Source organism: Panthera pardus, unplaced genomic scaffold, assembly GCF_024362965.1.
Source record: "Panthera pardus isolate Hobbes unplaced genomic scaffold, ASM2436296v1 HiC_scaffold_16, whole genome shotgun sequence".
Classification (NCBI taxonomy): domain Eukaryota; kingdom Metazoa; phylum Chordata; class Mammalia; order Carnivora; family Felidae; genus Panthera; species Panthera pardus.
This window is the reverse complement of record NW_026526721.1, coordinates 39,487,995-39,500,159: the sequence shown is the minus strand read 5'-3', so window position 1 is coordinate 39,500,159 and position 12,165 is coordinate 39,487,995.

Sequence of the window (12,165 nt, the reverse complement as noted above, 5' to 3'; positions counted from 1 at the left end):
TTGACAATTTCTGGATCATTGTGATTGCTTAATAAATGCTAGCCATCATTATTTGAAGTGATCATTAATAAAAAAGAGAAAAATTTTTACCTAAAATTCAAATATTGCAGTAATGGGAATAATGTGAAAACTGATTTACAAACGTATTTTTATTAACATATGATCATGAAGATGAAACTCAATGTAATTGATTATTGTGTATAATAATCTTAGAGACACTGAATGAAATTAGACGTTGACTATCAAATTGGGTCCTGAATCTCTAAATTCTTTAAATTTAAGTATTTTTCACATGTAGTATCCCTCTGGATTTCCATAGAAAGTTTTAATTTGAGGTCTGGTAACTTATTTTCAAAGGGCCCCCCAATGAGACATGCCTCCTACGATTTGGGCCCTTGTGTGGTTTCTTCCTCTCAAATTTAAGCTCACATTGTGGCTTACTTTTTGAACCGAAGAAAATGACAGAAGTGATACCACATGACTTCTGATTTTGGGTCATAGGAAATTTTGTCTCTTATTGTCTGAGTATCATGGGACACTGCTCTTTGGATATTCCATCTTAAAACCAATCTACCAGGTATGAGAAACCCAAATCACATGGAGAGGTGGGTTGGGTCTAAGTGCTAATGTTTACAGTTCCAGCTGAGCTCCCAGCCAACAACTTTCATCAACTGCTAGCCATGAGTGAGCCATCATGATTATCTAGTCAAGTCCAGTCTACAGATGATTCTATCGCTAGCTATTGTGCGACTGTGTGAGGGACTGCAGCTGAGAAGGCTCCGCTGGGCTCAGTTGAGCTAGAGTCCTTAGCTTAATAATAAAACGTAATTTCAAGCCAACAAATTTTGGGGTGTTTTGTTACACAGCAATAAATAACTGGAAACGAGGTATGGTTTTAACACTTTGTGCCCATTTGAATTTTTGAATAGAGTAACATAAAGGAAATTTTTTGCTAGCTAACGTACTTTTGATATGATCACTAATTTAATAACAATAACAAAAAAGTCAAACACCTTTGAACATACTTCATAAGTATTTCCTCCATGGTCAGTGTTCAAAGAGTTTCATTCTTATTTCTCTTCTACTCTGATATTTTAGGTTCTGGTATTTATCTTTTCCATATGGCAGAAAAGGAGCATATTAGCTGTTGGAGAATAGGGGGAAAAATCCATGAGTTATGCAACACAAGAAGCTGCTTATCGTTCTTGATAGCTCTACAAGAAACAGATGTCACCACAGTGACTTTCTGCCAGAGCAAGTGAGAAGTGAAAGGAATTCTGGGAAATTACAAGCTCGCTGTGTTCACATAAGTGTGCTAATGAGTCAAGTGATAAGCCACATGTTCATTGCTAATAAATGGAACAAATTCTTACTCTTGTGGAATGATAGCTTTGATTGAGATTGAAATACTTCATGTCTGACAGCCTCAGTCAACTTCACGTGTGTCTTTAAGATATTATGGGGAAAAAAGTACTTTGCAGGGCTTTTTTTTTTTTTTTTTCCAATGTTTATTTATTTTTGAGAGAGAGACAGAGTGCGAGACGGGGAGGGGCAGAGAGAGGGAAACACAGATTCCGAAGCAGGCTCCAGGCTCTGAGCTGTCAGCACAGAACCCGACGCGGGGCTCGAACTCACAAACTGCGAGATCATGACCTGAGCTGAAGTCGGCCATTCAACCGGCTGACCACCCAGGCACCCAACTTTGCAGATGTTTTTAAACACAACTGGACTTTCTCTGAAAACTACCTCTTAAGTTGTTGGTCTGATTCACTACCAAATTATATGAAATTCATATTGGCATTAGAGTTTACTTAATGTTACATAGATGGAAATTTGAATAAAAGCAATACAATACTAAAGAATCCGTAAAACCTTAGAATTTAGACAAACATGAATCAGTAAAACAAGAAAGAGATATTTAATAGAAGCATATTAGGGGGATTATAAAATATTTTCAGTTATCACCACAAAAGAAATGAACTCTAGGATGCCTCTCTCTCTATCTCTCTCTCTCTCTCAAAGAGACTTAATTTTTCACTTAAAGTTGTGATTTTTTAAATGTAGACCTTTCCCCTCATTTTATTTTCTACATCTTTGCATTTTATCAAAATTGACGATCACTCCCCCAGTCACTAAGCTTTTTCAAATAAGTAGCTTTTTCAGTATGATTCCATTGTTGCTACTATTTCTCCAAAATATTCCTCTCTCTTAGTATATCATATTGCTTTAATCTAGTTTGGTTCTGCCAGACCATATATTTATTATATTTTTTGGCTTACCTCTTGGATTTTCTACATCTGTGAAACACTTTCCTGTTTACAAGCCCGGAGTATAATTAAAGGAACCATGGGTACTTGCAAGGAATGCAGAGATTCTGGCTTCAGTTTCCAGTCATAGGTTCACTTCGCAGTCACACTTGTTATTTGCCATGTTCCTGGAATGTTATATGAGAGTGATATGTTCTTTTAAAATGATCTTGGATTGAGAAATCTTATCGACTTGAAAATCAAGGTAAGGAAAACAATGATAAACTTAACTGCATTTCCTAAGAGCCACACTCGTGTGTTTTCAAATGAATGGCAGTTACTTGTTCTAAGAGCTGACAGCAACGACCCCTCTTTCTTAATTCTTTATTCCTTTAGTATCGCACAGTTGAGCTTGCTCACCTAGTCCCCAGTTCCAGGCTATGGGCCACAAAGACAGACAGGACACTGCGTTTTCTAGTCTGTCCTGAATTGCTCTTTCCTGTGGTGAGGAAAATCCCAACCCCCACACCACTGGCAATTTGGCCAAGCTTACTGAGGCCTGATCTTTCTGAGTGTTTCAGGTCACACGTGGCCTTAATAATGAAACAATTCCTGGCTTGATACCTGACTTTAAAGATGATACATTCAGTCTTGCTAGGGTTCATCCCATTTTCAACACTTCTCCCCTTAACTTATGTCCAATGCCCACCGTATCTTTCAAGGCACGTGTTTATACTGCTTTGCATTTAGAAACTGTTAAGTTTTATAAGTTGCAATCCATACAACACACCATTGCCTGAGTTATCTTTATAAAGCACAGACCTTATTTTTTTCTGACTATAGCACTTCCCAACTCAAAGTCTTCTGAGTAGTTATACCTCTAACCCTCTCACCTGGGCTGTTACCCCCGATATATTATAGCTATGGTAGATCTCTTTATTGTCCCAACGGGGACACATGTAAGAGAAAAGCAGGCACTATTACAGTAGAGCAATGGATGTGAACCTAGAATTACAGGCATGCTGACTAAAGGCCACTCTGCTTCCCATCCTCTAGCACACTGAATTCCTCACTGTTCCACAACCAGGCATTTCCATTACCCTAGTAGTTGTTCTTTCCCTCCGAACAGCAATTATGATTCCTAATATTTATGTAACAACTCATTTCATCCTCACAACGACGCCATGAAAAAAGTGCTCTTATTATTCCAAAGGTACATATGGGAAAACCGAGGCACAAAGAAGTTAGGGGACTCAGCTAGTTAGTGACAGAGCCAGAATTCAAACAGGCACAAGACTGGCTCCAGAGCCCTTGCCTGCAAACACTACTCCATAGTGCTTTTCATTCATTTACTCCCTGAATTCCCATTAGGAAAAAGAGCATAAGAGGTGGGAGAAGAAGCCTTAAAGTCAGACTCCCTGGGTTCTAGCTTGAGCTCCCCCACCTGCTTGGCCGTGGAGAGTGAATTAATTTTTCTGTGACTCAGTTTATTCACTTGTAAAAAATAGATCATTGTAACAACAACTTCACGGGTCACTGTGATGAGTAAACAAGTAGATTCATGTAGAGATTCTAGCTCATGATGAATAGCTTTCATTAAATGCTACCTCTTCCTCAAAAAACTTTCTTTTCCTCATTGCAATAGCACTTTGCTTTACGGCTGTGAATTCTGGAGAGTCACTCACCTGAGGAACATTAAAGAATTCTGATGCAGCCCAGATTGAACAACAGCATTTCTGAGGGTGTGGCTGGCCATCAGCAGGTTTTTTAAACTCTCCAGGTGATTTAAATGTGTAGCCAGTGTTGAGAAAACTACATTAAAGCCTTTCTGAAATGAAAACCTCTTTATGTATGTGTTTGTCTCTTTCCACATAGTTCTAGCAACTTGATTGCAGATGCTACACTGAATTTTTCATTTTTGTATTTCCACTGGTAGCTAGCATGGTGCCTGATATGTAGTTGGTATGAGCAATTATTAATTCCTTTGAATTAAGTAGACATTCCTCAAATATGTACATTGTTACAGGATAAAATAGAAAAAAAAATTGTCAACATTAGTAAACTCAAAGAGCATCTTACTCAGAGATTGGCAGGATCTAGGTAATAAGGATTGGATGAGAAAGTAGAAGCAATACCTAGTTGCTGATTTTAAACTAATGGTCTGAGAACTTGGCTGTACTTTACAATAACCTGGGAAGATTTTTACCAAAAAAAAAAAAAAAAAAAAAAAAAAAATCTGAGTGTCTCCATTTCCCAGGAGATTCCAATATGCAATCAAATTTGAGAACTACTGACTGAGATGGATCATGTTACACCCAGGATCCGCCTCCCTCTGCCATAAGATCTGAGAATACACTTCTGCAGTTTTGCAGTTAGTTACCACTAATGAAAAGAATAGAGAACGTCTCCACATATATGGACATATACAAGAAACAGTATATTAAGACAGAGAAATACATATATATGCATGTGCAGACATACGCACATAGACTTAAATATATTTTTTAAAAATTTTTAATGTTTATTTTTGAGAGAGAGAGAGAGAGAGAGAGAGAGAGTGCAAGTGGAGGAGGGCAAAGAAAGAGGGAGACACAGAATCCAAAGTAGGCTCCAGGCTCTGAGGTGTCAACACAAAGCCCAATGTGGGGCTTGAACTCACAAACCATGAGATCATGACCCGAGCAGACACTGGACACTTAACCAGCTGAGCCACCCAGGTGCCCCCCATACACTTTAAATATCTTAAGTTACCCTTCAAAATTATGTAGTGAGAGAGAGAATATAGCATCGGTCTATAACAGTATGTTCTCAGATATTATTTGGAAGATAATTCTTTTTTGGTGAAGAAGTCAAGGAGATACTTTTGCCAACATTGTTACTAAGTAGGCAAAGTCATTTTTAAGAAAAATGTTGAGTCTAAGTGACTCTACAGTGGTCTGGATTGAATTCAGACGATTATAATTTGTCACCATGCTTTAGAATGACCAAATCCAGTGTTGCTCAGTAGTGGGCACTATCATTACCATGTTTCTTTCTGTCACAATTAATTATCAGGTGGAAGGATTATAAATTATTATATTGTCCTTGTTCAATGCTCATGAGTAGTTTAGCAAATAGTAAGGACAAAAGATTAAAGATACAAGTGTGTAATGAAAATTTGAATACTTGTCCTATAATGTACAAATGGTTAGCATATTACATATTATTTCAAACTGAAATAAAACCAGTGCTCATACTATATTACTTATCTTTCTTTAAATTTTCTTCTAATATTTACTTTTGAGAGAGAGAGAGAGTGAGTTAGTGGGGAGGGGGGTGCAGAGAGAGAGGGAGGTACAGAATCTGAGGCAGGCTCCAGGCTCTGAGCTGTCAGCACAGAGCCCGATGTGGGGCTCGAACCCATAAACGACAAGATCATGATCTGAGCTGAATTTGGATGCCTAACTGAATGAGCCACCCAGGCACCCCTATCTTTTTTAAATTTTTATAAACTTTCATAACTTGTCATACTATTTATCCAAATATCTTTCCACATAAATGATTCTTAAAGGTATTTCTTTCTCCTTTCTCCATAAGAGGAAGGAAAACAAGGGGGTTAAACATAATGGTTTAATAATACACCATAATAATTTTTTATTATAATTTTTCATTTATTTTCAAAAATATACAAATAATACATTTCAAATAATACATGTTGGCCTTAAAATAACATCTTTCGGTAGAGACCAACTGTGCTCTGTATAAGATGATGTTATTGATCCATCTATAGGATAATATAACAACTATAATGTGTTGAGTGCTTATTATCCACCAGATACGTTTTACTGCTTTACCTGAATCAATGCCTTGAGTTCTTAAAACAGTCTTGTGAAAAAGATACCACATTAATATCCATTTTACAGGTGAGGAAATTGAGACATAGAGCATTTAAATCATTCACCCAAAGCTCAACTAAAAATTAAGGGATCCAAAATTTGAATCTAGGGAAATAGGACCCAGAGATATGAGCCAATGGCGTTGAATCTAAGCTGTATCTGCAAACCCCAACCCCCCCCACCCCCAGTACTTGACTACAGAGGAATGGTTTAACCTACTTGATTCTCATCATTTCAGTAGACCCTCTTTCTGAACATAAGACCTGGTTACATTTAACAGTCTGTGGCCATGAGGCCATTATCTACAGACACAGAGGGAGGGAAATGTCTAGTGCTCTTGTGATAACATCTGGCATCTGGAGTCATGAAGAGATAAATCTTTATCTCCTTCACTTTTCTCCTTTGCTCCCCTTTCTGAAGCTTATTCCAACTTGTCTTGTCCTATTTTGATTTTTTTAAAAAAATACTGTCATAAAAAATATAATAGAGGGTTTTGGGTTAAGGTTAGGCTCCAAAATGACTTAAGTGATGGGGATAGAGTACAAAAGAAATATTTGAAGTCAGATAATGCTGATCTGTAGTGGAATATTCTTGTCACATTCTCATCACATCATCCATCCATTAAGAACAAAAAAAAAAATGAGTGAAACATGATTCATAATCAACCTCCCAAAATCATCTGCAATATCTTCTAAAATTTTTATTTAAATTTCAGTAACACAGTGTAATATTAGTTTCAGGTGTACAGTTTAGTGATTCAACACTTACATACAACACCTGGTGCTCATCACCAATGTCAACTGCAGTATTTTCAACAAGTCTTTTCAACAAAAAATCACTATTTCTGTTTTTTTTTCTTTTCTGTATCCCCAAATACTTTATTTATAATATTTTAGTCCTTATTTAATCTTCCTAGGTGTCCTACTAAGTTATTAAATTATAAACTCCTTGAAAAGAGAAAACATACCTTAATTATTGCTGGGTTTCTTGTAATTCTCAACACGGTGATTTATACATACAATGTGTCCAGTAAATGTTTTACTGAATTAAAGTGTAAAGCAGTTTTAGGGGCACCAGTTTTAGGGGTGGCTCAGGTGCTTAAGCATACAAATCTTGGTTTTGGCTCAGGTCATGATCTTATGGTTTGTGGGACTGAGCCCTGTGACGGGGTTCCGTGCTGAGACTGCAGAGCCTGCTTGGGATTCTCTCTCTCCTTCTCTCTCTCTACCCCTCCCCTGTGCATTCTCTCTCTCTCTCTCAAAATAAATAAGCATTAAACAAAACAAAGTGTAAAGCTTTTTAAAAGACTGCCACGTTCTGATCTTTTATTGAAACAATTGTAATCAAAAATGTGGACCTTGGGTGGAAAGTATCTTCATACCTCTGAACTAGTTAGAAACACACGTTCTCAAGTCCTACTCATGGCCTGTTCAATCAGAATCTCTGGGACAGGGCCCAGGAATCTATGTTTAACTAGCTCTTTAGGTGATCTTTATGCCCTCTAAAGCTAGAGAAAGATGGTTTAACAATATATTTCACATTGATTACTTATTATAAAAGGCAATGCATATCAAATCTACAGATGGCCCCAAAGCTAGGAATGATAACCAACAGACACAATATTACTTGAGAAGGAAAAAAATATAATTCTGCAAACTACAACAATTGATGTACCTAACACAATAATTTTGTTTGTTTGTTTGTTTTCATATTTATTTTTGAGAGATGGAGACAGCATGAACAGGGGCGGGGCGGAGAGAGAGGGAGACAGAGGATCTGAGGCAGGCTCCAGGCTCTGAGCTGTCAGCACAGCACCTGACACGGGGCTTGAACTCACGAACTGCGAGATCGTGACCTGAGCCGAACTCGGATGCTTAACCGACTGAGCCACCAAGGCACCCCCAGAATCATATTTAACATGGATAAATATAAGGCCATTCTACCTTAACCATGCATTCATTCAACAGCACCTGTGTACAAATGTTATGCAGGATAATGGAATGGATACAAATATATTTCCTGCCTTACAGGAGGAAATTTTAGGCCAAAGAGACAGCTATCTACACAAATAATTGGAAACACAGTAAAATAAGCGTGCCAGTTACTAAGCTATTGTCTCTCAGTTTTAACGCCCACCCTTGTAATGCTTGGGCTAGGACTCTGCAGACCACATTTCTGGTTTGGCAGCTGGCTCCCTGTTAAACGCTTTGAGTGGAATGCTGAAGGAAGGTTGGAAGGCTAGAAAAAGAACGAACAGGCTGTTTCCTCCTTGCTCCCATTGGCTTTCTGTTGCTGTCAGTGTCTTCCCATCTTCGTTACTTCACCCTACCGTGGCAGCGCGTTCCAGTAGCCGCAGCTGAATCCACTTTGCAGTTTTTCCAATACTTCTAGAAACAGCCTCTTTTACATCTCTCCAGAAACATCAAAATCCAGTGGGCTAGTGCCCTCTCCTCTGAGGTCTGAATTCCAGCCCCTCAAGGTCTCTCTCTTGAGCTGAGAGCTGGCACTGAATCAGAGGCCCTCATCAAAGCTTCTATGTTGAATTGACTGGCCTCTCTTCTGTTTCTCTAGCCAGCAGATGGTAGTTCCTTCAAGTAATTGCTACTTCCATGATGACTTTGTGTTCCATATTTGCCTTTATTCCTATATCAGCCTCAGGCCTAGTAACAATTTATTATATTAAGTTACCCCTGTTAGAATAACTGGTGAATATTTTCTCTCCCCACTGGACATTCACCAATCCAATAAGTGATAGGATATTGACTATAAAATGGTTAAACAGCAACCCCCTAAATTATTTAAATAAGGGAGTCTGTGTAACTGAATTGGCCTAAGACTCACAACAATTGAGTTTTGGGCCAGTTGAGAAGACACTTTCAGTTTTGACCTCAGTTTGGAAATTGCTTTTGTTTTCCAAATGTAGAAAACACCCATATGATAGTCAATGTATCAAAGGTGAAACAAAGAGGCAGCTATTTGATGTTCTAATACATAAAGGGGAAATAAGAGAAGAAACAGGTTTATCTTGTGTTTTTTCACAGAGCTAACGCTGAATGAATGAGACTGGCTGGTTAGCTAAATTGGTTAGGATGTGCTACTAATAAACTTGAACTAACAAGTTGAAGTGAGAAGAAAGACCCTTCTAAAAGTCAACCCTATCTAAAGATAAAATGGGCTTCTGAGGAAGGAGGAAATTCCTCATCATAAATATCCAGTACAGTTTGAGAAACTATTATTTGACACTATTGTATGCCGACATTCTTCAACAGGAAAGGTCATTGAATTGATGGCTTATACTAGTGTCCTATGACAGTGTAATTAGTGTATTAGTTTCATTATGCCCTTTGCCAGTAAAAAAAAAAAAAAAAAGTTTCTTAAAATGCATTGAAGATGCAAAAAAGAAGTTAGGTAAGAGAGCAGATTGGACTAAATGCTTACTTCACCATAAAATTCATATGTTGAAACCTAATGTACAATGTCATGGTATTAGGAGGTGGGAACTTTGGGAGGTGATTAGGTCATGAGGGTGGCATCCTCATGAGTGAGATTACTGCCTTATAAAAGAGAGCCCAGAGAACTCACAGCTGTCCTGGAACCAGAAAGTGGGCTCTCATCAGATGCTGAATTTGCTTGCTGGCACCCTAAGCTTGGACTTCTCAGGTTCCAGAACTGTGAGATATAAATATCTGTTCCTTACAAATCATTTAACCTATGGTAATTTTTTATAAAGTAGTCTGAATAGACTAAGACAGGGAGTAAGGTAAGAGAAGGGTTTTGGAACATGTAATTGACTGAAGCCTGCGTTGGTGGTAAGGTACTAGAACAGGGTAATGTATTAGGAAACTAATTGTAAAGACTCAGGCAAATAGGCTGGAAAAAAATCATTCCTATCCCTGGCCCCTTTAATACTAGTACTACGCAAGGTCAAAAACCCCTGCAGCTGAGATTTTGTCCTTGTCTCAGGTTTCATAGACCCTGTTGAAATACTGTTCCAGAACAGCATGTACACATGAAAAGTGCTTATCTGCGAGACGGTTACATTTTCAATCTCATTTTTTTTAAAGTTTGTTAAGATATTAGCAATAAATTTGAAACTTTGTGTTTTATTGGAACATGATACAAAAGGCTATTGACATTTCTAACAAGAATATTATAAAATTTTCTATAATATCATCATCAGCCATGACAACAGCACAGATTACTGGAATTCATCTCTTTAAAAATTTACCCAAACCTAATAAATAGACAGCAACAAGGGTTCTTAATGTTTATGAGATATTAGAAACACATGGATCCAATCTCTGTAAATGATGTAAAAATTACAATTTTATATAAGATTGGCAAGTGTGATGAATTAGAAAAACCTGTTGAAGGTTTTGACACAGTAATTTTATAGCTTTCATGTGTAAATATAATAGAAAGGGTGGATTCATATTTATGGGAATTGTATTATTATTATTTTGCTTTATCTGGCCAATCCTAAAAAGTGCATATCAAAATGGGAGGGAGGAAATCATATTAACTCTTTGTCTAAGCTATGCAAAATGTTCCATTATTTAGAATACATAGATGTTTAATGTCACTTAGATCCTAATGTTTAATGAACTAAGCTTTCGTTTCATATCTCATATTCATAAATATATGATCATTGACACAAACATTTAGTTTTTTCAAAATTAGTGTGTATAGGTGGGATCGGATTACTTCTATGTGTAAGAAATAACAAAATTCCTATTGAGGCAGGACATAGATATGACAAGGACTCTGTTTTTTAAAATTACATTTAGCATTATTTTTATTGTAAAAATCTTGTCATCCTGCGATGCCTTTGCCTGTAGGTGGAAATCTGGCATGAACAATTACTTACTTAGATGCACATTTGACTATATTGGTCATTTTACCATATATAATTCCCAATAAAATGATAGAATACAAATACTTTTCCAGACTTGTATAGAGAGCTAAATCATGGTAATAAGTGAGGAGCTTTTTAAATCTCCTATGTCAATGGTTAAAGTAGGCATCACCTGATAAGGTCTGTATACTTCAGTGAATCTTAAAATGTCTATTCTCTTAAGACAATACAAGTACAATAAAAATGGATTGTTTTTCACTTTTTGATGGGTTCTGATTACAAAAGTATCAAACATGTTTACTTCTCAATGGGAGATCCGGTTTCCATGGGGACCAAAACAACCTCATCTGCTGTTTTGCAGACCATGCTCCATGTACCACCTCCACTTTGGCAGGACTGGAGAGTGGCTGAACACAGCTACCCTGGCAAGTGTGCACAGCCATCTATACAGGTTCTCCTCATGTTCCACCCCCTTCCGACAACAGAACCCAGGAGGGGGCTTCAAGGATGTGCAGCTTTACTCCCACTTTCAAGTTGCATCACTTGTGATGCTCTTTGAAACTGGAACATTCTACATGATGATGATAAACATCCGCCATGTGTCACAATGTTTCTTCAAGTTAAGTGTCAAATTATCTGGCAATACAAATAGGTGCCTATTATTATTATTTTTTTTTTTTACTGTTGTAATGCCTTAATTACAGATTCAGCACAGATCAATGGTATTTATTACACGGATTGATCAAATATCTATCATGTACTGGCAATTTTCCCTATTTTGTATATGCCTACTACTGATTCATGTGTTCATAATACCCTTAATAGCAGTTTGCTATATGTCAAGCATTGTACTAAGCATGAGGGGTATAAGCATGAGGGGTAAGACAGAGTTCTTAGTCTCAGAATGTTACTCTCTTATAGCTCAGAATCTAGAGGAGATAAATTACCAGAAGAGGTGTTTGCGAATCACTGTGATAAGTTTAATGGTTTGATACTTGCCATAGAAGGGACCCCAGTCTCATCCTGCAGCATTAAGGAAGCCAAAAGAAGGCTTCCTAAAGAGCTTGCTCAACGAATCAGTATAAATTAACATAGTGAAGAGGCAGCAGCTTGAAGCATCAAATGAAAGTAAGAAACTGCAGTTGCTGGTTTAGGAGCCAGAATCAATTCTGTGCCTGATGGAAACCTA